Source organism: Squalius cephalus (genome assembly GCF_949319135.1).
Source record: "Squalius cephalus genome assembly, chromosome: 12".
In the NCBI taxonomy this organism is placed as follows: Eukaryota; Metazoa; Chordata; class Actinopteri; order Cypriniformes; family Leuciscidae; genus Squalius; species Squalius cephalus.
The window spans coordinates 23223550-23246990 of NC_137133.1; the positions used below are offsets into that span (position 1 = coordinate 23223550).

Consider the following 23441-nt stretch of genomic DNA (forward strand, 5'->3'; position numbering starts at 1 on the left):
TCTTCAAAGCCGTTAGTCCGATCGAGGCAACAACAAAAAAACAAAGGAAATTTGAAAACATAGGTACATAGCTAAACAATAATGCCAAAGGGGTGGTTGATTATGATTTCACTTTTCTAACTTTAGTTAGTGTGTAATGTTGCGGTTTGAGCATAAACAACATCTGCAAAGTTACAACGCTCAAAGTTCAAAGCAAAGGGAGATATTTGCTTTTAAAGAAATCGTTTTTTAAGGACTACAGCAAACGGTTGGTAGGGACTACACGAGCTTCCTCTCGGGTTAGTGACATCACTAACCCTATAATTTACATAAACCCCACCCCCGGGAACAAGATTTATAGATTATCATGACAGAATATGCTAATCAATGACTAGAAGATAACTACACATAAGCTACATAAATTCATCAACTAACCATTCAGAAACGTCCTGTTGCATTCTACATGTTGTCACTTCTTCACTGGAGTCTCTCCATCATTGTCTGACTCCAGTTTGAACATAAACATTGACATTTCCAGTGCATGTCTGTGTGAGGTAAAAGGACAGGAGCTCTTGAAGCTCCACCCCCTGTGCTGAGAGCAGCAGCTAATTTGCATTTAAAGGGACACACACAAAAACGGTGCGTTTTTGCTCACCCTCAAAAAGTGACAATTTTAACATGCTATATAAAAATATCTGTGGGGTATTTTGAGCTGAAACTTAACATACACACTCTGGGGACATCAGAGACTTATTTTACATCTTGTGAAAAGGGCATTATACCACCCCTTTAAAATTATGATAGGAACTGACAAAAAAATGAATTAAATCCAATCAATTTCACCCATGGATCATTTTGATGCTATGATGGATTGTGATGAAATTTGTTTTGAATTGGGACTGGCGAATCCCCGTCCATACTGTCAATGACCATTCGCAAAGACCCGCCCACTTTAGTTACTGTTGCTATGTCTGACAAGCGACGCCACTCTCACACCACACCAAGTTCTCACGCAGTGAAAAATACATTGCGGATCAGAGAGGAGACTGCGCGCTAACAGACAAGTACTTTTGATATGAAACAAATGGTGCTTTTCCACTACACAGTACCAGCTCGCCTCGGCTCGGCTCGACTCGACTCGGCTTTGTTTGGTTTTCCACTGTGTAAAAGTTGTACCTGTACCTGCTTCCAGGTACTTTTTTTCGTACCACCTCCGGCAAAGTTCTAAGCGAGGCGATACTAAAATGTGACGTGAAAACACGGCAGACTGCTGATTGGTCAGAGAGAATCGTCACTATTCACTGCATCATCATTGCACGCGCCAGACGGAGTATCCTGAATAAAAAACAGCAAAAACAAAAAAATCCAAAAACAGCATACACTCAATTTCCTCCATTGTCCTGTGTGTGTGGCAGCGGATGTATCTCGTGTAGAAGATTATGTCACGGCAGTTTCCTGCGGCGTCGCTATTACGACCAGGTACTATTGTGGAGGTACTATCTGCAATGGAAAATGGAGCGAAAAGCGGGCCGAGCCGAGTCGAGTCGAGTTGAGTTGAGCTGGTAATGGAAAAGCGCCAAAAGTTTCACCTTTCAAATGTAGTAATTTTTTAGAGACATTTAAAGGAGAACTCCGGTCAATTTTAACATTGAGCTCATTTTTTTTGTACATTTGGAGTGCTGTCAATACAGAGAACAACGACAAAAATCGGTGTTGCCTTCACCGAGTTATTCTATTTTTAAAATTTGCACCCTGTTGACTTCAATGGGGCAAGTACTAAACCTGCTTTTAGCCTCTTAACATCCTTGATGTGTCATTACAAGTGCACAGAAAATGTGAGTGATTCCTTCTGAGTGAACACGAGTGAGTCTGACTGCAGTAGATGTGAAAGATGTGTATAAAAATGATGTTATTTAAGCCAGCGCAAATACCTTTGTTTACATCCTGTTTTTCGGTTGAAGTCCAAAGTAGTCGATTGTCGAGTTCACGCGCGTGATCATAGGTATTAAACCTATGCGTGTGAACTCTGCAATCGACTACTTTGGACTTCAACCGAAAAACAGGATGTAAACAAAGGTATTTGCACTGGCTTAAATAACATCATTTTTATCCATATCTTTCACATCTACTGCAGTCAGACTCACTCGTGTTCACTCTGAAGGAATCACTCACATTTTCTGTGCACTTGTAATGACACATCAAGGATGTTAAGAGGCTAAAAGCAGGTTTAAATATTGCCCCATTGAAGTCAACAGGGTGCAAATTTTAAAAATAGAATAACTCGGTGTAGGCAACACCGATTTTTGTCGTTGTTCTCTGTATTGACAGCACTCCAAATGTACAAAAAAATGAGCTCAATGTTAAAATTGACCGGAGTTCTCCTTTAAACAATAAATACCGTTTTGTGACTCTTTAATGTGTCTGACAGATCGCTGTAGACTCGAGGCTCAGTTAAAGCTGCTTGTGAACCAATCATCTCTTCCTTCTAGTTAATTTATAGCATTAAAATAAACATGAATGAACATAAAAGGAATGTTGTTTTAAAGTGCTAAGATGTCAGCACACTTTGTTTTTCAAATTTAAATCCTCCAATATTAATCTACTAACTCTCCTGACTGCTTTGTGGGACAAAATGGCGTATTATGATTAGTCAGATCGCCTGTCAATCAAACTCCCTGCGAAGGGTCAATTGAGAATGCCCGTGCGCACAATCCTGATCTAATCGACAACTTTGCAGTTGCACATAGGAAAGCCCGGAAAATCCCGCTATAATGTAAGAGAGCATCTTTTTTATGTATTTGGACCTAGGCCTAACAATGTGTTATGGTGCGCTGTCACCAGTGTTTTTTTTGTTTTGTTTTTGGTGACCGTAGGCTCCTCCTGATTTTGTTAGTCATCTCATCTCTTATATGCTGTGTATGATCATATCCTGCCCTATTCATAGTAGCCTACTCGCGGACATTGCGTCATCAATGTCATCAATTGCGTCATCAAGGGGCCCGCCTTGATAATCCTACTTAAGGGCCCGGTGTTGGCTCGTTACGCCACTGAATATAATTGTCTAAACTCCTTATCAAAATGACATATTTACAACAAATTTGACACATATATATGGGCACACTTTGAGTACTACTAATAAAAGTGGTGGAGATCAGGCAAGACTGTAAGAAGACTCAGGCAAAAAGGTGCTATAACTGTAAAAACGCTTTAAAACCATATATTTCCTATGGTAAACTGCCTGTATTGGCTGTAAATTGATTTTTTCATCTATGATGGCAGTTGTTAAATGCTTGCTAAATAAAACGTAATGTCTTTTGATGCTTGTGTGCTTAAAGGCCTTAAAGGCCTTAACTGCTTGAACCCCGATAAATGCTGCTTGCAGCTTTAATTATTATTATTATTATTATTCCGCCGTAAAACGCATCGTGCAGCCCAAACCGTAAGAGCTGGAACTTTGAAACTTTGACAGATGGTAGTACAAAAATCGAGGAAAGGTTCAGAGATTATGACCCCGATTGGCCCATAGGTGGCGCTATAACAACCAAAAGCGCGAAACTGCTCATAACTCCTAGACCGTATGTCGTAGACTCAAGTGTCTTATATCATTGGAAAGCTGGACGCCTGACGAACAAAACGTATATCTCCGATTTCATTTCCGCCATGATAGATTTTCCGCCATTTTGAATTTTGTCAAAAATCTACTTTTGCGAACTAGTCCCTGGTTTTTTGCCCGATTGGAACCAAACTAGTGCAGAAATGTTCTCTGGAGACTGAATATCAATAATTATCGAAAAAAAGTGGAAATTTCGATTCACGGTCGCTAAGGGGCGCCAAAACGTACATTGTGGGAGGGGCCTATTTTACTAAAATGGCTATAACTCCCGATGTAAATGAGGTATCTTCACCAAACTTGGTACACATGTGTATGAGCTTACTCTGGGGTCACAGTAAAAAAATCGCGACGATTGGCCTCATGGTGGCGCTATAAAATGAAAAAAACATAAAACAGGCTATAACCACCTGACCGTTAGTCCGATTGACTTGAAAATTGGTATGCAGTGTCTTGGTCCAAGGTGCCATGTATGTGTATGAGGACATTGGCGTATCTCAAAAAACATGGCCGCCATCGGCCAACGAAGTTTGAGCACCTATTAGACAAGGTTAACGGAGGCCGATCGGAACGAAACTCAATGGGCATGTTCGGCTCATGGCCCTAAAGGTCTGTAAGAATTTTGAAAGAAATCGGCCACTAGTTGGCGCTAACGAGTTTTACGGCTCTGTAATCACGTAGTGTTACAAATATCCACACAATATGCATATCATTTGATAGATCTCCTCATCCTGAACAACTTTGCCTCAAGAACCATTGCTGTCAATCAAACTGTTCATTAATTATTCATTAATATGTTAAAAACCTACTTTTGCGAACTAGTCCTAGGTTTTTTGCCCGATCGGAACCAGACCAGTCTAGGACAATTCTCTGGACTCTCTAGATCAATAATTATCAAAAAAAAGTTGAACTTTTGCATTTGGATGGCTGTAATAGGGTAATTTATAAAATGGGCGTGTCAAAATACATTAAAAAGCCTATAAATCCTAAATAAAAACTCAGAACTTCACAAAAATTGGTCAGCATATGTGACATAACATCATTAACAAGCATGAAAAATTCTATGGAGATCGGACGATAGGTGGCGCTATAACTGTTAAAAAGCTTTAAAATCATATATTTCCTATGGTAAACTGCCTGTATTGGCTGTAAATGGTCTTTTCCATCTCTGATCATATAATTTTCATATCATAATGTTCAAAACTAGTGCAATACAATTCTCTGGACTCACTAGATCAATAATTGTCAGAAAAAGTTGAACTACTTCATTTGGATAGCTATAATAGGTTCACTTCAAAATCTGGCCTTTACCAAGTGTCCCCGAAAGCCTATATCTCTTTAATCAATGCTCAGACCTTCTTAAAAACAAGTCAGAACATGTGAAATATCACCCTGAACAAGCATGAAAATTTTCAGACAGATCGGACAAAATTTGCCTCTATAACAGTTAAAAAGGTGAAAATGATATGAATTAATGGCATGTTAAGCCAATAAGTGGTATTTTACTGCCCCCTGCTGTTTAAAATAGTCATTTTCTCATATTGGTATTGGTATCAGCCATGGTAAATCATGATAAATGATGGTGTGTGTGTGTGTGTGTGTGTGTGTGTGTGTGTGTGTGTGTGTGTGGTACAAATATAACAAAGGTTTTATTTTCCAACATGAAAACAAACATAACAGAGTGCTAGTGCACAAACAATAACCGACAATGATAATGGATGAGAGGGGAACTTAAATACACAGATCAAGACAAGGACAACAGGTGACGGTTATGATGATGAGGAGCAGGTGATGATGAGGAGGGTGATGAGGAGCAGGTGCAGGTGATGACGACAGATGGTGAATGTGATGAAGACAGAAGGTGAATGTGATGAAGGTGAATGTGACACCAATATCACTGAAACATATGTGTGTGTGTGTGTGTGTGTGTGTGTAGCATTATTGTGTGTAGCATATGTAGCAAGTATGCATTATTGAGTTAACATGGAAACACTGGTTTGCTTTAGTGCAGAAAACTGGTCAAAATCATGAGGTTTAAAGTGAAAGTGAGCCAATAAGTGGTCTTCTACTGCCCTCTGCTGGCCATTCTACTTATTAATTAAATTTTTCCACATGTGCTTGCATTTAAACTTGAATACACACTAAAAATCACTTATATAGCAATAACTATTATAACACAATCATATTTTGTCAGTGTTAATCACTTTATTTGCACTGACACTTCAAATAATTGCTAGTAATGTGGTAAATCATGGTAAATCATGGTTAACTATGCTGTGTGTGTGTGTGTGTGTGTGTGTGTGTGTGTGTGTGTGTGTGTGTGTGTGTGTGTGTGTGTGTGTAAGCATGCATTGAGTTAACATGGATAAACTGGTTTGCTTTAGTGCAGAAAACTGGTTTAAAGTGAAAGTGAGCCAATAAGTGGTCTTCTACTGCCCTCTGCTGGCCATTCTACTTATTAATGAAATATTTCAACATGTGCTTGCATTCATACTTGAATACACACTAAAAAAATCACTTATATAGCAATAACTATTATAACACAATCATATTTTGTCAGTGTTAATCACTTTATTTGCACTGACACTTCAAATAATTGCTAGTAATGTGATAAATCAGGCTAGAAACATGGTAAATCAAAGTAAATAATACTAGATTGTCGTTTATCTCCTGGTAAATAATACTAGAACGTGGTATATCATGGTAAATCATGGTTAACTATGCTGTGTGTGTATGTGTGTGTGTGTGTGTGTGTGTGTGTGTGTGTGTGTGTGTGTGTGTAAGCATGCATTGAGTTAACATGGAAAAACTGGTTTGCTTTAGTGCAGAAAACTGGTTTAAAGTGAAAGTGAGCCAATAAGTGGTCTTCTAGTGCCCTCTGCTGGCCATTCTACTTAATAATGAAATATTTTACATGTGCTTTTGCATTCATACTTGGACACACACTAAAAATCACGTATATAACTAACTATTATAACACAATAATATTTTGTCAGTGTTCATCACCTCATTTGCACTGACACTTGACATAATTGCTAGTAATGTGGTTAATCATGCTAGAAACATTGTAAATCATAGTAAATAATACTGAAATGAGGTGTATCAAGGTAAATCATGCTAGAATCCTAATAAATCATTCTGGAACATGGTATATGATAGTAAATCATGCTAGAATCATATTAAATAATTCTAGAATGTGGCAAATCGTTGTGGGAGGAGCCTATTTTACTCAAATGGCTATAACTCAAGAAGTAAATGAGATATCTTCACCAAACTCAGTACACATGTGTATGGGTTCAATTTGAGGTCACAGTAAACAATTTTATGGAGATCGGACCATAGGTGGCGCTATAACTGTTAAAAAGCTTTAAAACCATATATATCCCATGGTAAACTGCCTGTATTGGCTGTAAATGGTCTTTTCCATCTATTATGTCAGTGGTTACATGCTTGCTAAATAAATCTTAATAACTTTTGATGCTTTTGTGCTTAAATGCCTTAAAGGCCTTAACTGCTTGAACCCCGATAAATGCTGCTTGCAGCTTTAATTAGGGGTTCAAGCACGAAGTGCTGAAACCCTATTGTAATTGTGCTGATTTTTATTATTATTATTAGGGGTTCAAGCACGAAGTGCTGAAACCCTATTGTAATTGTGCTGATTTTTATTATTAGGGGTTCAAGCACGAAGTGCTGAAACCCTATTGTAATTGTGCTGATTTTTATTATTATTATTATTATTATTCCGCCGTAAAACGCATCGTGCAGCCCAAACCGTAAGAGCTGGAACTTTGAAACTTTGACAGATGGTAGTACAAAAATCGAGGAAAGGTTCAGAGATTATGACCCCGATTGGCCCATAGGTGGCGCTATAACAACCAAAAGCGCGAAACTGCTCATAACTCCTAGACCGTATGTCGTAGACTCAAGTGTCTTATATCATTGGAAAGCTGGACGCCTGACGAACAAAACGTATATCTCCGATTTCATTTCCGCCATGATAGATTTTCCGCCATTTTGAATTTTGTCAAAAATCTACTTTTGCGAACTAGTCCCTGGTTTTTTGCCCGATTGGAACCAAACTAGTGCAGAAATGTTCTCTGGAGACTGATTATCAATAATTATCGAAAAAAAGTGGAAATTTCGATTCACGGTCGCTAAGGGGCGCCAAAACGTACGTTGTGGGAGGGGCCTATTTTACTAAAATGGCTATAACTCCCGATGTAAATGAGTTATCTTCACCAAACTTGGTACACATGTGTATGAGCTTACTCTGGGGTCACAGTAAAAAAATCGCGACGATTGGCCTCATGGTGGCGCTATAAAATGAAAAAAACATAAAACAGGCTATAACCACCTGACCGTTAGTCCGATTGACTTGAAAATTGGTATGCAGTGTCTTGGTCCAAGGTGCCATGTATGTGTATGAGGACATTGGCGTATCTCAAAAAACATGGCCGCCATTGGCCAACGAAGTTTGAGCACCTATTAGACAAGGTTAACGGAGGCCGATCGGAACGAAACTCAATGGGCATGTTCGGCTCATGGCCCTAAAGGTCTGTAAGAATTTTGAAAGAAATCGGCCACTAGTTGGCGCTAACGAGTTTTACGGCTCTGTAATCACGTGGTGTTACAAATATCCACACAATATGCATATCATTTGATAGATCTCCTCATCCTGAACAACTTTGCCTCAAGAACCATTGCTGTCAATCAAACTGTTCATTAATTATTCATTAATATGTTAAAAACCTACTTTTGCGAACTAGTCCTAGGTTTTTTGCCCGATCGGAACCAGACCAGTCTAGGACAATTCTCTGGACTCTCTAGATCAATAATTATCAAAAAAAAGTTGAACTTTTGCATTTGGATGGCTGTAATAGGGTAATTTATAAAATGGGCGTGTCAAAATACATTAAAAAGCCTATAAATCCTAAATAAAAACTCAGAACTTCACAAAAATTGGTCAGCATATGTGACATAACATCATTAACAAGCATGAAAAATTCTATGGAGATCGGACGATAGGTGGCGCTATAACTGTTAAAAAGCTTTAAAATCATATATTTCCTATGGTAAACTGCCTGTATTGGCTGTAAATGGTCTTTTCCATCTCTGATCATATAATTTTCATATCATAATGTTCAAAACTAGTGCAATACAATTCTCTGGACTCACTAGATCAATAATTGTCAGAAAAAGTTGAACTACTTCATTTGGATAGCTATAATAGGTTCACTTCAAAATCTGGCCTTTACCAAGTGTCCCCGAAAGCCTATATCTCTTTAATCAATGCTCAGACCTTCTTAAAAACAAGTCAGAACGTGTGAAATATCACCCTGAACAAGCATGAAAATTTTCAGACAGATCGGACAAAATTTGCCTCTATAACAGTTAAAAAGGTGAAAATGATATGAATTAATGGCATGTTAAGCCAATAAGTGGTATTTTACTGCCCCCTGCTGTTTAAAATAGTCATTTTCTCATATTGGTATTGGTATCAGCCATGGTAAATCATGATAAATTATGGTGTGTGTGTGTGTGTGTGTGTGTGTGTGTGTGTGTGTGTGTGTGTGTGTGTGTGTGTGTGTGTGTGTGTGTGTGTGGTACAAATATAACAAAGGTTTTATTTTCCAACATGAAAACAAACATAACAGAGTGCTAGTGCACAAACAATAACCGACAATGATAATGGATGAGAGGGGAACTTAAATACACAGATCAAGACAAGGACAACAGGTGACGGTTATGATGATGAGGAGCAGGTGATGATGAGGAGGGTGATGAGGAGCAGGTGCAGGTGATGACGACAGATGGTGAATGTGATGAAGACAGAAGGTGAATGTGATGAAGGTGAATGTGACACCAATATCACTGAAACATTTGTGTGTGTGTGTGTGTGTGTGTGTGTGTGTGTGTGTGTGTGTGTAGCATTATTGTGTGTAGCATATGTAGCAAGTATGCATTATTGAGTTAACATGGAAACACTGGTTTGCTTTAGTGCAGAAAACTGGTCAAAATCATGAGGTTTAAAGTGAAAGTGAGCCAATAAGTGGTCTTCTACTGCCCTCTGTTGGCCATTCTACTTATTAATTAAATTTTTCCACATGTGCTTGCATTTATACTTGAATACACACTAAAAATCACTTATATAGCAATAACTATTATAACATAATCATATTTTGTCAGTGTTAATCACTTTATTTGCACTGACACTTCAAATAATTGCTAGTAATGTGGTAAATCATGGTAAATCATGGTTAACTATGCTGTGTGTGTGTGTGTGTGTGTGTGTGTGTGTGTGTGTGTGTGTGTGTGTGTGTGTGTGTGTGTAAGCATGCATTGAGTTAACATGGATAAACTGGTTTGCTTTAGTGCAGAAAACTGGTTTAAAGTGAAAGTGAGCCAATAAGTGGTCTTCTACTGCCCTCTGCTGGCCATTCTACTTATTAATGAAATATTTCAACATGTGCTTGCATTCATACTTGAATACACACTAAAAAAATCACTTATATAGCAATAACTATTATAACACAATCATATTTTGACAGTGTTAATCACTTTATTTGCACTGACACTTCAAATAATTGCTAGTAATGTGATAAATCAGGCTAGAAACATGGTAAATCAAAGTAAATAATACTAGATTGTCGTTTATCTCCTGGTAAATAATACTAGAACGTGGTATATCATGGTAAATCATGGTTAACTATGCTGTGTGTGTATGTGTGTGTGTGTGTGTGTGTGTGTGTGTGTGTGTGTGTGTGTGTGTGTGTGTGTGTGTGTGTGTGTGTGTGTGTGTGTGTGTGTGTGTGTGTGTGTGTGTGTTGTGTGTGTGTGTGTGTGTGTGTGTGTAAGCATGCATTGAGTTAACATGGAAAAACTGGTTTGCTTTAGTGCAGAAAACTGGTTTAAAGTGAAAGTGAGCCAATAAGTGGTCTTCTAGTGCCCTCTGCTGGCCATTCTACTTAATAATGAAATATTTTACTTGTGCTTTTGCATTCATACTTGGACACACACTAAAAATCACGTATATAACTAACTATTATAACACAATAATATTTTGTCAGTGTTCATCACCTCATTTGCACTGACACTTCACATAATTGCTAGTAATGTGGTTAATCATGCTAGAAACATTGTAAATCATAGTAAATAATACTGAAATGAGGTGTATCAAGGTAAATCATGCTAGAATCCTAATAAATCATTCTGGAACATGGTATATGATAGTAAATCATGCTAGAATCATATTAAATAATTCTAGAATGTGGCAAATTGTTGTGGGAGGAGCCTATTTTACTCAAATGGCTATAACTCAAGAAGTAAATGAGATATCTTCACCAAACTCAGTACACATGTGTATGGGTTCAATTTGAGGTCACAGTAAACAATTTTATGGAGATCGGACCATAGGTGGCGCTATAACTGTTAAAAAGCTTTAAAACCATATATATCCCATGGCAAATTGCCTGTATTGGCTGTAAATGGTCTTTTCCATCTATTATGTCAGTGGTTACATGCTTGCTAAATAAATCTTAATAACTTTTGATGCTTTTGTGCTTAAATGCCTTAAAGGCCTTAACTGCTTGAACCCCGATAAATGCTGCTTGCAGCTTTAATTATTATTATTATTATTATTATTCCGCCGTAAAACGCATCGTGCAGCCCAAACCGTAAGGGCTAGAGCTTTGAAACTTTGCCATATGGTAGTACAAAAATCGAGGAGAGGTTATCAAATTATGACCCCGATTGGCCCATAGGTGGCGCTATAGCAACCAAAAGCGCGAAACTGCTCATAACTCCTAGACCGTAAGTCCTAGACTCAAGTGTCTTATATCATTGGAAAGCTGGACGCCTGACGAACAAAACGTATATCTCCGATTTTATTTCCGCCATGATAGATTTTCCGCCATTTTGAATTTTGTCGAAAATCTACTTTTGCGAACTAGTCCCTGGTTTTTCGCCCGATCGGAACCAAACCAGTGCAGAATTGTTCACTGGAGTCTGATGATCAATAATTATCGAAAAAAAGTTGAAATTTCGATTCACGGTCGCTAGGGTGTGCAAAATTAACGTTGTGGGAGGAGCCTATTTTACTAAAATGGCTATAACTCCAGAAGTAAAAGAGGTATTTTAACCAAACTTGGTACACATGTGTAAGAGGTCAATCTGAGGTCACGGTAAAAAAATCGCGGCGATTGGCCACATGGTGGCGCTATAACATGAAAAAAACATAAAACAGGCTATAACCACCTGACCGTTAGTCCGATTGACTTGAAAATTGGTATGCAGTGTCTTGGTCCAAGGTGCCATGTATGTCTATGAGGACATTGGCGTATCTCAAAAAACATGGCCGCCATCGGCCAATGAAGTTTGAGCACCGATTAGACAAGGTTAACGGAGGCCGATCGGAACGAAACTCGATGGGCATGTTCGTCTCATGGCCCTAGAGGTCTGTAAGAATTTTGAAAGAAATCGGCCACTAGTTGGCGCTAACGAGTTTTATGGCTCTGTAATCACGTGGTGTTACACTCATCCACACAATATGCATATCATTTGATAGATCTGCTCATGCTGAACAACTTTGCCTCAAGAACCATTGCTGTCAATCAAACCGTTCATTAAATATTCACGAATATGTCTAAAACCTACTTTTGCGAACTAGTCCTAGGTTTTTCGCCCGATCGGAACCAGACCAGTCTAGGACAATTCTCTGGACTCTCTAGATCAATAATTATCAAAAAAAAGTTGAACTTTTGCATTTGTATGGCTGTAATAGGGTCATTTATAAAATGGGTGTGGCAAAATACACTCAAAAGCCTATAAATCCTAAATGAAAACTCAGAACTTCACAAAAATTGGTCAGCCTATGTGTCATAACATCATTAACAAGCATGCAAAATTTTATGGAGATCGGACGATAGGTGGCGCTATAACCTTTAAAAAGCTTTAAAACCATATATTTCCTATGGTATGTTGCTTGTATTGGCTGTAAATGGTCTTTTCCATCTCTGATCATATAATTTTCATATCATAATGTTCAAAACTAGTGCAATACAATTCTCTGGACTCACTAGATCAATAATTGTCAGAAAAAGTTGAACTACTTCATTTGGATAGCTATAATAGGTTCACTTCAAAATGTAGCCTTTACCAAGTGTCCCCGAAAGCCTATATCTCTTTAATGAATGACTCAGACCTTCTTAAAAACAAGTCAGAACATGTGAAATATCACTCTGAACATGCATGAAAATTTTCAGACAGATCAGACAAAATTTGCCTCTGTAACAGTTAAAAAGGTGAAAATGATATGATTATAATGGCATATTAAGCCAATAAGTGGTATTTTACTGCCCCCTGCTGTTCAAAATAGTCATTTTGTCATATTGTTCTATAATTTATATTTAGACTTTATAAAATCACTATTTTAACATTTACAATTACATTTAGTCAAAATACATCTGTTAAAGTATTAGTATTGACAGTTTGATCACATCATACATTTCAAATGTCTGCATCTACAACATAATGTGTGTGTGTAGTCTTAGGTTAATCATCTGATTAATAGCTTGCAAAGACTTTGTGAAATGTTTATAGACCATTCAAATATATTTTCATAATGACATATCCCAATAGCATTGAAAAAACAACAACAACATTTGTCTTTGTGTGTGTGTGTGTGTGTGTGTGTGTGTGCGTGTGTGCGTGTGTGTGTGTGTGTGTAAACATGCATTATGGAGTTAAAATGGAAAAACTGGTTTGCTTTAGTGCAGAAAAATGGTGAAAATCAAGAAGTTTAAAGTGAAAGTGAGCCAATATGTGGTCTTCTCCTGCCCTCTGCTGGCCATTCTACTTATTAATGAAGTCTACTCACTTATGCTTTTGCATTCATTAGACACTAAAAATCACTTATATAACAATAAAACACTAAAAAATCACTTATATAACAATTACTATTGTAGCACAATCATATTTTGTCAGAGTTTATCACTTCATTTTTACTGATACTTCACATAATTGCTAGCAATGTGGTAAATCATGGTAAATCACACTAAAAACATGGTAAATCATAATAAATAATTCTAGAATGTGGTGTATCAAGGTAAATCATACTACAATCCTGGTACATCATTCTAGAACATGGTATATCATGGTACATCATGCTAGAACATGGTAAATCATGGTAAACTATGCTAGAACAGGGTAAATCATGGTAAGCCATGATAAATCATAATAAACTATGGTAAATCATGTTAGAATGTGGTATATCATGGTAAATCATGCTAGAACATGGTAAATCATGGTAAACTATGCTAGAACAGGGTAAATCATGGTAAACTATGATGAATCATGGTAAACTATGATAAATCATGATAAACTATGGTAATCCATGCTAGAATCACAGTAAACAATGGTAAATCATACTAGAATGTAGTATATCATGGTAAATTATGCTAGAATATGGCAAATCATGCTAGAATCATAGTAAATAATACTAGAATATGCTAAATTGTTGTGGGAGGAGCCTATTTTACTAAAATGGCTATAACTCAAGAAGTAAATGAGATATCTTCACCAAACTCAGTACACATGTGTATGGGTTCAATTTGAGGTCACAGTAAACAATTCTATGGAGATCGGACCATAGGTGGCGCTATAACTGTTAAAAAGCTTTAAAACCATATATATCACATGGTAAATTGCCTGTATTGGCTGTAAATGGTCTTTTCCATCTATTATGTCAGTGGTTACATGCTTGCTAAATAAATCTTAATAACTTTTGATGCTTTTGTGCTTAAAGGCCTTAAAGGCCTTAACTGCTTGAACCCCGATAAATGCTGCTTGCAGCTTTAATTATTATTATTATTATTATTCCGCCGTAAAACGCATCGTGCAGCCCAAACCGTAAGAGCTGGAACTTTGAAACTTTGACAGATGGTAGTACAAAAATCGAGGAAAGGTTCAGAGATTATGACCCCGATTGGCCCATAGGTGGCGCTATAACAACCAAAAGCGCGAAACTGCTCATAACTCCTAGACCGTATGTCGTAGACTCAAGTGTCTTATATCATTGGAAAGCTGGACGCCTGACGAACAAAACGTATATCTCCGATTTCATTTCCGCCATGATAGATTTTCCGCCATTTTGAATTTTGTCAAAAATCTACTTTTGCGAACTAGTCCCTGGTTTTTTGCCCGATTGGAACCAAACTAGTGCAGAAATGTTCTCTGGAGACTGAATATCAATAATTATCGAAAAAAAGTGGAAATTTCGATTCACGGTCGCTAAGGGGCGCCAAAACGTACGTTGTGGGAGGGGCCTATTTTACTAAAATGGCTATAACTCCCGATGTAAATGAGGTATCTTCACCAAACTTGGTACACATGTGTATGAGCTTACTCTGGGGTCACAGTAAAAAAATCGCGACGATTGGCCTCATGGTGGCGCTATAAAATGAAAAAAACATAAAACAGGCTATAACCACCTGACCGTTAGTCCGATTGACTTGAAAATTGGTATGCAGTGTCTTGGTCCAAGGTGCCATGTATGTGTATGAGGACATTGGCGTATCTCAAAAAACATGGCCGCCATCGGCCAACGAAGTTTGAGCACCTATTAGACAAGGTTAACGGAGGCCGATCGGAACGAAACTCAATGGGCATGTTCGGCTCATGGCCCTAAAGGTCTGTAAGAATTTTGAAAGAAATCGGCCACTAGTTGGCGCTAACGAGTTTTACGGCTCTGTAATCACGTAGTGTTACAAATATCCACACAATATGCATATCATTTGATAGATCTCCTCATCTTGAACAACTTTGCCTCAAGAACCATTGCTGTCAATCAAACTGTTCATTAATTATTCATTAATATGTTAAAAACCTACTTTTGCGAACTAGTCCTAGGTTTTTTGCCCGATCGGAACCAGACCAGTCTAGGACAATTCTCTGGACTCTCTAGATCAATAATTATCAAAAAAAAGTTGAACTTTTGCATTTGGATGGCTGTAATAGGGTAATTTATAAAATGGGCGTGTCAAAATACATTAAAAAGCCTATAAATCCTAAATAAAAACTCAGAACTTCACAAAAATTGGTCAGCATATGTGACATAACATCATTAACAAGCATGAAAAATTCTATGGAGATCGGACGATAGGTGGCGCTATAACTGTTAAAAAGCTTTAAAATCATATATTTCCTATGGTAAACTGCCTGTATTGGCTGTAAATGGTCTTTTCCATCTCTGATCATATAATTTTCATATCATAATGTTCAAAACTAGTGCAATACAATTCTCTGGACTCACTAGATCAATAATTGTCAGAAAAAGTTGAACTACTTCATTTGGATAGCTATAATAGGTTCACTTCAAAATCTGGCCTTTACCAAGTGTCCCCGAAAGCCTATATCTCTTTAATCAATGCTCAGACCTTCTTAAAAACAAGTCAGAACATGTGAAATATCACCCTGAACAAGCATGAAAATTTTCAGACAGATCGGACAAAATTTGCCTCTATAACAGTTAAAAAGGTGAAAATGATATGAATTAATGGCATGTTAAGCCAATAAGTGGTATTTTACTGCCCCCTGCTGTTTAAAATAGTCATTTTCTCATATTGGTATTGGTATCAGCCATGGTAAATCATGATAAATGATGGTGTGTGTGTGTGTGTGTGTGTGTGTGTGTGTGTGTGTGTGTGTGTGTGTGTGTGTGTGTGTGTGTGTGTGTGTGTGTGTGTGTGTGTGTGTGTGGTACAAATATAACAAAGGTTTTATTTTCCAACATGAAAACAAACATAACAGAGTGCTAGTGCACAAACAATAACCGACAATGATAATGGATGAGAGGGGAACTTAAATACACAGATCAAGACAAGGACAACAGGTGACGGTTATGATGATGAGGAGCAGGTGATGATGAGGAGGGTGATGAGGAGCAGGTGCAGGTGATGACGACAGATGGTGAATGTGATGAAGACAGAAGGTGAATGTGATGAAGGTGAATGTGACACCAATATCACTGAAACATTTGTGTGTGTGTGTGTGTGTGTGTGTGTGTAGCATTATTGTGTGTAGCATATGTAGCAAGTATGCATTATTGAGTTAACATGGAAACACTGGTTTGCTTTAGTGCAGAAAACTGGTCAAAATCATGAGGTTTAAAGTGAAAGTGAGCCAATAAGTGGTCTTCTACTGCCCTCTGCTGGCCATTCTACTTATTAATTAAATTTTTCCACATGTGCTTGCATTTAAACTTGAATACACACTAAAATCACTTATATAGCAATAACTATTATAACACAATCATATTTTGTCAGTGTTAATCACTTTATTTGCACTGACACTTCAAATAATTGCTAGTAATGTGGTAAATCATGGTAAATCATGGTTAACTATGCTGTGTGTGTGTGTGTGTGTGTGTGTGTGTGTGTGTGTGTGTGTGTGTGTGTGTGTGTGTGTGTGTGTAAGCATGCATTGAGTTAACATGGATAAACTGGTTTGCTTTAGTGCAGAAAACTGGTTTAAAGTGAAAGTGAGCCAATAAGTGGTCTTCTACTGCCCTCTGCTGGCCATTCTACTTATTAATGAAATATTTCAACATGTGCTTGCATTCATACTTGAATACACACTAAAAAAATCACTTATATAGCAATAACTATTATAACACAATCATATTTTGTCAGTGTTAATCACTTTATTTGCACTGACACTTCAAATAATTGCTAGTAATGTGATAAATCAGGCTAGAAACATGGTAAATCAAAGTAAATAATACTAGATTGTCGTTTATCTCCTGGTAAATAATACTAGAACGTGGTATATCATGGTAAATCATGGTTAACTATGCTGTGTGTGTATGTGTGTGTGTGTGTGTGTGTGTGTGTGTGTGTGTGTGTGTGTGTGTGTAAGCATGCATTGAGTTAACATGGATAAACTGGTTTGCTTTAGTGCAGAAAACTGGTTTAAAGTGAAAGTGAGCCAATAAGTGGTCTTATACTGCCCTCTGCTGGCCATTCTACTTATTAATGAAATATTTCAACATGTGCTTGCATTCATACTTGAATACACACTAAACAAATCACTTATATAGCAATAACTATTATAACACAATCATATTTTGTCAGTGTTAATCACTTTATTTGCACTGACACTTCAAATAATTGCTAGTAATGTGATAAATCAGGCTAGAAACATGGTAAATCAAAGTAAATAATACTAGATTGTCGTTTATCTCCTGGTAAATAATACTAGAACGTGGTATATCATGGTAAATCATGGTTAACTATGCTGTGTGTGTATGTGTGTGTGTGTGTGTGTGTGTGTGTGTGTGTGTTTGTGTGTGTGTGTGTGTGTGTGTGTGTGTGTGTAAGCATGCATTGAGTTAACATGGAAAAACTGGTTTGCTTTAGTGCAGAAAACTGGTTTAAAGTGAAAGTGAGCCAATAAGTGGTCTTCTAGTGCCCTCTGCTGGCCATTCTACTTAATAATGAAATATTTTACATGTGCTTTTGCATTCATACTTGGACACACACTAAAAATCACGTATATAACTAACTATTATAACACAATAATATTTTGTCAGTGTTCATCACCTCATTTGCACTGACACTTGACATAATTGCTAGTAATGTGGTTAATCATGCTAGAAACATTGTAAATCATAGTAAATAATACTGAAATGAGGTGTATCAAGGTAAATCATGCTAGAATCCTAATAAATCATTCTGGAACATGGTATATGATAGTAAATCATGCTAGAATCATATTAAATAATTCTAGAATGTGGCAAATCGTTGTGGGAGGAGCCTATTTTACTCAAATGGCTATAACTCAAGAAGTAAATGAGATATCTTCACCAAACTCAGTACACATGTGTATGGGTTCAATTTGAGGTCACAGTAAACAATTTTATGGAGATCGGACCATAGGTGGCGCTATAACTGTTAAAAAGCTTTAAAACCATATATATCCCATGGCAAATTGCCTGTATTGGCTGTAAATGGTCTTTTCCATCTATTATGTCAGTGGTTACATGCTTGCTAAATAAATCTTAATAACTTTTGATGCTTTTGTGCTTAAATGCCTTAAAGGCCTTAACTGCTTGAACCCCGATAAATGCTGCTTGCAGCTTTAATTATTAGGGGTTCAAGCACGAAGTGCTGAAACCCTATTGTAATTGTGCTGATTTTTATTATTATTATTATTATTATTCCGCCGTAAAACGCATCGTGCAGCCCAAACCGTAAGGGCTAGAGCTTTGAAACTTTGCCATATGGTAGTACAAAAATCGAGGAGAGGTTATCAAATTATGACCCCGATTGGCCCATAGGTGGCGCTATAGCAACCAAAAGCGCGAAACTGCTCATAACTCCTAGACCGTAAGTCCTAGACTCAAGTGTCTTATATCATTGGAAAGCTGGACGCCTGACGAACAAAACGTATATCTCCGATTTTATTTCCGCCATGATAGATTTTCCGCCATTTTGAATTTTGTCGAAAATCTACTTTTGCGAACTAGTCCCTGGTTTTTTGCCCGATCGGAACCAAACCAGTGCAGAATTGTTCACTGGAGTCTGATGATCAATAATTATCGAAAAAAAGTTGAAATTTCGATTCACGGTCGCTAGGGTGTGCAAAATTAACGTTGTGGGAGGAGCCTATTTTACTAAAATGGCTATAACTCCAGAAGTAAAAGAGGTATTTTAACCAAACTTGGTACACATGTGTAAGAGGTCAATCTGAGGTCACGGTAAAAAAATCGCGGCGATTGGCCACATGGTGGCGCTATAACATGAAAAAAACTTAAAACAGGCTATAACCACCTGACCGTTAGTCCGATTGACTTGAAAATTGGTATGCAGTGTCTTGGTCCAAGGTGCCATGTATGTCTATGAGGACATTGGCGTATCTCAAAAAACATGGCCGCCATCGGCCAATGAAGTTTGAGCACCGATTAGACAAGGTTAACGGAGGCCGATCGGAACGAAACTCGATGGGCATGTTCGTCTCATGGCCCTAGAGGTCTGTAAGAATTTTGAAAGAAATCGGCCACTAGTTGGCGCTAACGAGTTTTATGGCTCTGTAATCACGTGGTGTTACACTCATCCACACAATATGCATATCATTTGATAGATCTGCTCATGCTGAACAACTTTGCCTCAAGAACCATTGCTGTCAATCAAACCGTTCATTAAATATTCACGAATATGTCTAAAACCTACTTTTGCGAACTAGTCCTAGGTTTTTCGCCCGATCGGAACCAGACCAGTCTAGGACAATTCTCTGGACTCTCTAGATCAATAATTATCAAAAAAAAGTTGAACTTTTGCATTTGTATGGCTGTAATAGGGTCATTTATAAAATGGGTGTGGCAAAATACACTCAAAAGCCTATAAATCCTAAATGAAAACTCAGAACTTCACAAAAATTGGTCAGCCTATGTGTCATAACATCATTAACAAGCATGCAAAATTTTATGGAGATCGGACGATAGGTGGCGCTATAACCTTTAAAAAGCTTTAAAACCATATATTTCCTATGGTATGTTGCTTGTATTGGCTGTAAATGGTCTTTTCCATCTCTGATCATATAATTTTCATATCATAATGTTCAAAACTAGTGCAATACAATTCTCTGGACTCACTAGATCAATAATTGTCAGAAAAAGTTGAACTACTTCATTTGGATAGCTATAATAGGTTCACTTCAAAATGTAGCCTTTACCAAGTGTCCCCGAAAGCCTATATCTCTTTAATGAATGACTCAGACCTTCTTAAAAACAAGTCAGAACATGTGAAATATCACTCTGAACATGCATGAAAATTTTCAGACAGATCAGACAAAATTTGCCTCTGTAACAGTTAAAAAGGTGAAAATGATATGATTATAATGGCATATTAAGCCAATAAGTGGTATTTTACTGCCCCCTGCTGTTCAAAATAGTCATTTTGTCATATTGTTCTATAATTTATATTTAGACTTTATAAAATCACTATTTTAACATTTACAATTACATTTAGTCAAAATACATCTGTTAAAGTATTAGTATTGACAGTTTGATCACATCATACATTTCAAATGTCTGCATCTACAACATAATGTGTGTGTGTAGTCTTAGGTTAATCATCTGATTAATAGCTTGCAAAGACTTTGTGAAATGTTTATAGACCATTCAAATATATTTTCATAATGACATATCCCAATAGCATTGAAAAAACAACAACAACATTTGTCTTTGTGTGTGTGTGTGTGTGTGTGTGTGTGTGTGTGCGTGTGTGCGTGTGTGTGTGTGTGTGTGTGTAAACATGCATTATGGAGTTAAAATGGAAAAACTGGTTTGCTTTAGTGCAGAAAAATGGTGAAAATCAAGAAGTTTAAAGTGAAAGTGAGCCAATATGTGGTCTTCTCCTGCCCTCTGCTGGCCATTCTACTTATTAATGAAGTCTACTCACTTATGCTTTTGCATTCATTAGACACTAAAAATCACTTATATAACAATAAAACACTAAAAAATCACTTATATAACAATTACTATTGTAGCACAATCATATTTTGTCAGAGTTTATCACTTCATTTTTACTGATACTTCACATAATTGCTAGCAATGTGGTAAATCATGGTAAATCACACTAAAAACATGGTAAATCATAATAAATAATTCTAGAATGTGGTGTATCAAGGTAAATCATACTACAATCCTGGTACATCATTCTAGAACATGGTATATCATGGTACATCATGCTAGAACATGGTAAATCATGGTAAACTATGCTAGAACAGGGTAAATCATGGTAAGCCATGATAAATCATAATAAACTATGGTAAATCATGTTAGAATGTGGTATATCATGGTAAATCATGCTAGAACATGGTAAATCATGGTAAACTATGCTAGAACAGGGTAAATCATGGTAAACTATGATGAATCATGGTAAACTATGATAAATCATGATAAACTATGGTAATCCATGCTAGAATCACAGTAAACAATGGTAAATCATACTAGAATGTAGTATATCATGGTAAATTATGCTAGAATATGGCAAATCATGCTAGAATCATAGTAAATAATACTAGAATATGCTAAATTGTTGTGGGAGGAGCCTATTTTACTAAAATGGCTATAACTCAAGAAGTAAATGAGATATCTTCACCAAACTCAGTACACATGTGTATGGGTTCAATTTGAGGTCACAGTAAACAATTCTATGGAGATCGGACCATAGGTGGCGCTATAACTGTTAAAAAGCTTTAAAACCATATCACATGGTAAATTGCCTGTATTGGCTGTAAATGGTCTTTTCCATCTATTATGTCAGTGGTTACATGCTTGCTAAATAAATCTTAATAACTTTTGATGCTTTTGTGCTTAAAGGCCTTAAAGGCCTTAACTGCTTGAACCCCGATAAATGCTGCTTGCAGCTTTAATTATTATTATTATTCCGCCGTAAAACGCATCGTGCAGCCCAAACCGTAAGGGCTAGAGCTTTGAAACTTTGCCATATGGTAGTACAAAAATCGAGGAGAGGTTATCAAATTATGACCCCGATTGGCCCATAGGTGGCGCTATAGCAACCAAAAGCGCGAAACTGCTCATAACTCCTAGACCGTAAGTCCTAGACTCAAGTGTCTTATATCATTGGAAAGCTGGACGCCTGACGAACAAAACGTATATCTCCGATTTTATTTCCGCCATGATAGATTTTCCGCCATTTTGAATTTTGTTGAAAATCTACTTTTGCGAACTAGTCCCTGGTTTTTCGCCCGATCGGAAGCAAACCAGTGCAGAATTGTTCATTAGAGTCTGAAGATCAATAATTATCGAAAAAAAGTTGAAATTTCGATTCACTGTCGCTAGGGGGTGCAAAATTAACGTTGTGGGAGGAGCCTATTTTACTAAAATGGCTATAACTCCAGAAGTAAAAGAGGTATTTTAACCAAACTTGGTACACATGTGTACGAGGTCAATTTGAGGTCACGGTAAAAAAATCGCGGCGATTGGCCACATGGTGGCGCTATAACATGAAAAAAACATAAAACAGGCTATAACCACCTGACCGTTAGTCCGATTGACTTGAAAATTGGTATGCAGTGTCTTGGTCCAAGGTGCCATGTATGTCTATGAGGACATTGGCGTATCTCAAAAAACATGGCCGCCATCGGCCAATGAAGTTTGAGCACCGATTAGACAAGGTTAACGGAGGCCGATCGGAACGAAACTCGATGGGCATGTTCGTCTCATGGCCTTAGAGGTCTGTAAGAATTTTGAAATAAATCGGCCACTAGTTGGCGCTAACGAGTTTTATGGCTCTGTAATCACGTGGTGTTACACTCATCCACACAATATGCATATCATTTGATAGATCTGCTCATGCTGAACAACTTTGCCTCAAGAACCATTGCTGTCAATCAAACCGTTCATTAAATATTCACGAATATGTCTAAAACCTACTTTTGCGAACTAGTCCTAGGTTTTTCGCCCGATCGGAACCAGACCAGTCTAGGACAATTCTCTGGACTCTCTAGATCAATAATTATCAAAAAAAAGTTGAACTTTTGCATTTGTATGGCTGTAATAGGGTCATTTATAAAATGGATGTGGCAAAATACACTAAAAAGCCTATAAATCCTAAATGAAAACTCAGAACTTCACAAAAATTGGTCAGCCTATGTGTCATAACATCATTAACAAGCATGCAAAATTTTATGGAGATCGGACGATAGGTGGCGCTATAACCTTTAAAAAGCTTTAAAACCATATATTTCCTATGGTATGTTGCTTGTATTGGCTGTAAATGGTCTTTTCCATCTCTGATCATATAATTTTCATATCATAATGTTCAAAACTAGT

At 37.3% G+C, this 23441-nt stretch overlaps 1 protein-coding gene across 3 annotated transcripts in view; it reads right to left on the bottom strand.

Annotated features, from left to right (window-relative positions):
* Positions 1-23441, bottom strand: part of LOC307168113 (RAC-alpha serine/threonine-protein kinase) — a 258725-nt gene that overhangs the window by 162512 nt on the left and 72772 nt on the right. The window lies entirely within an intron of this gene.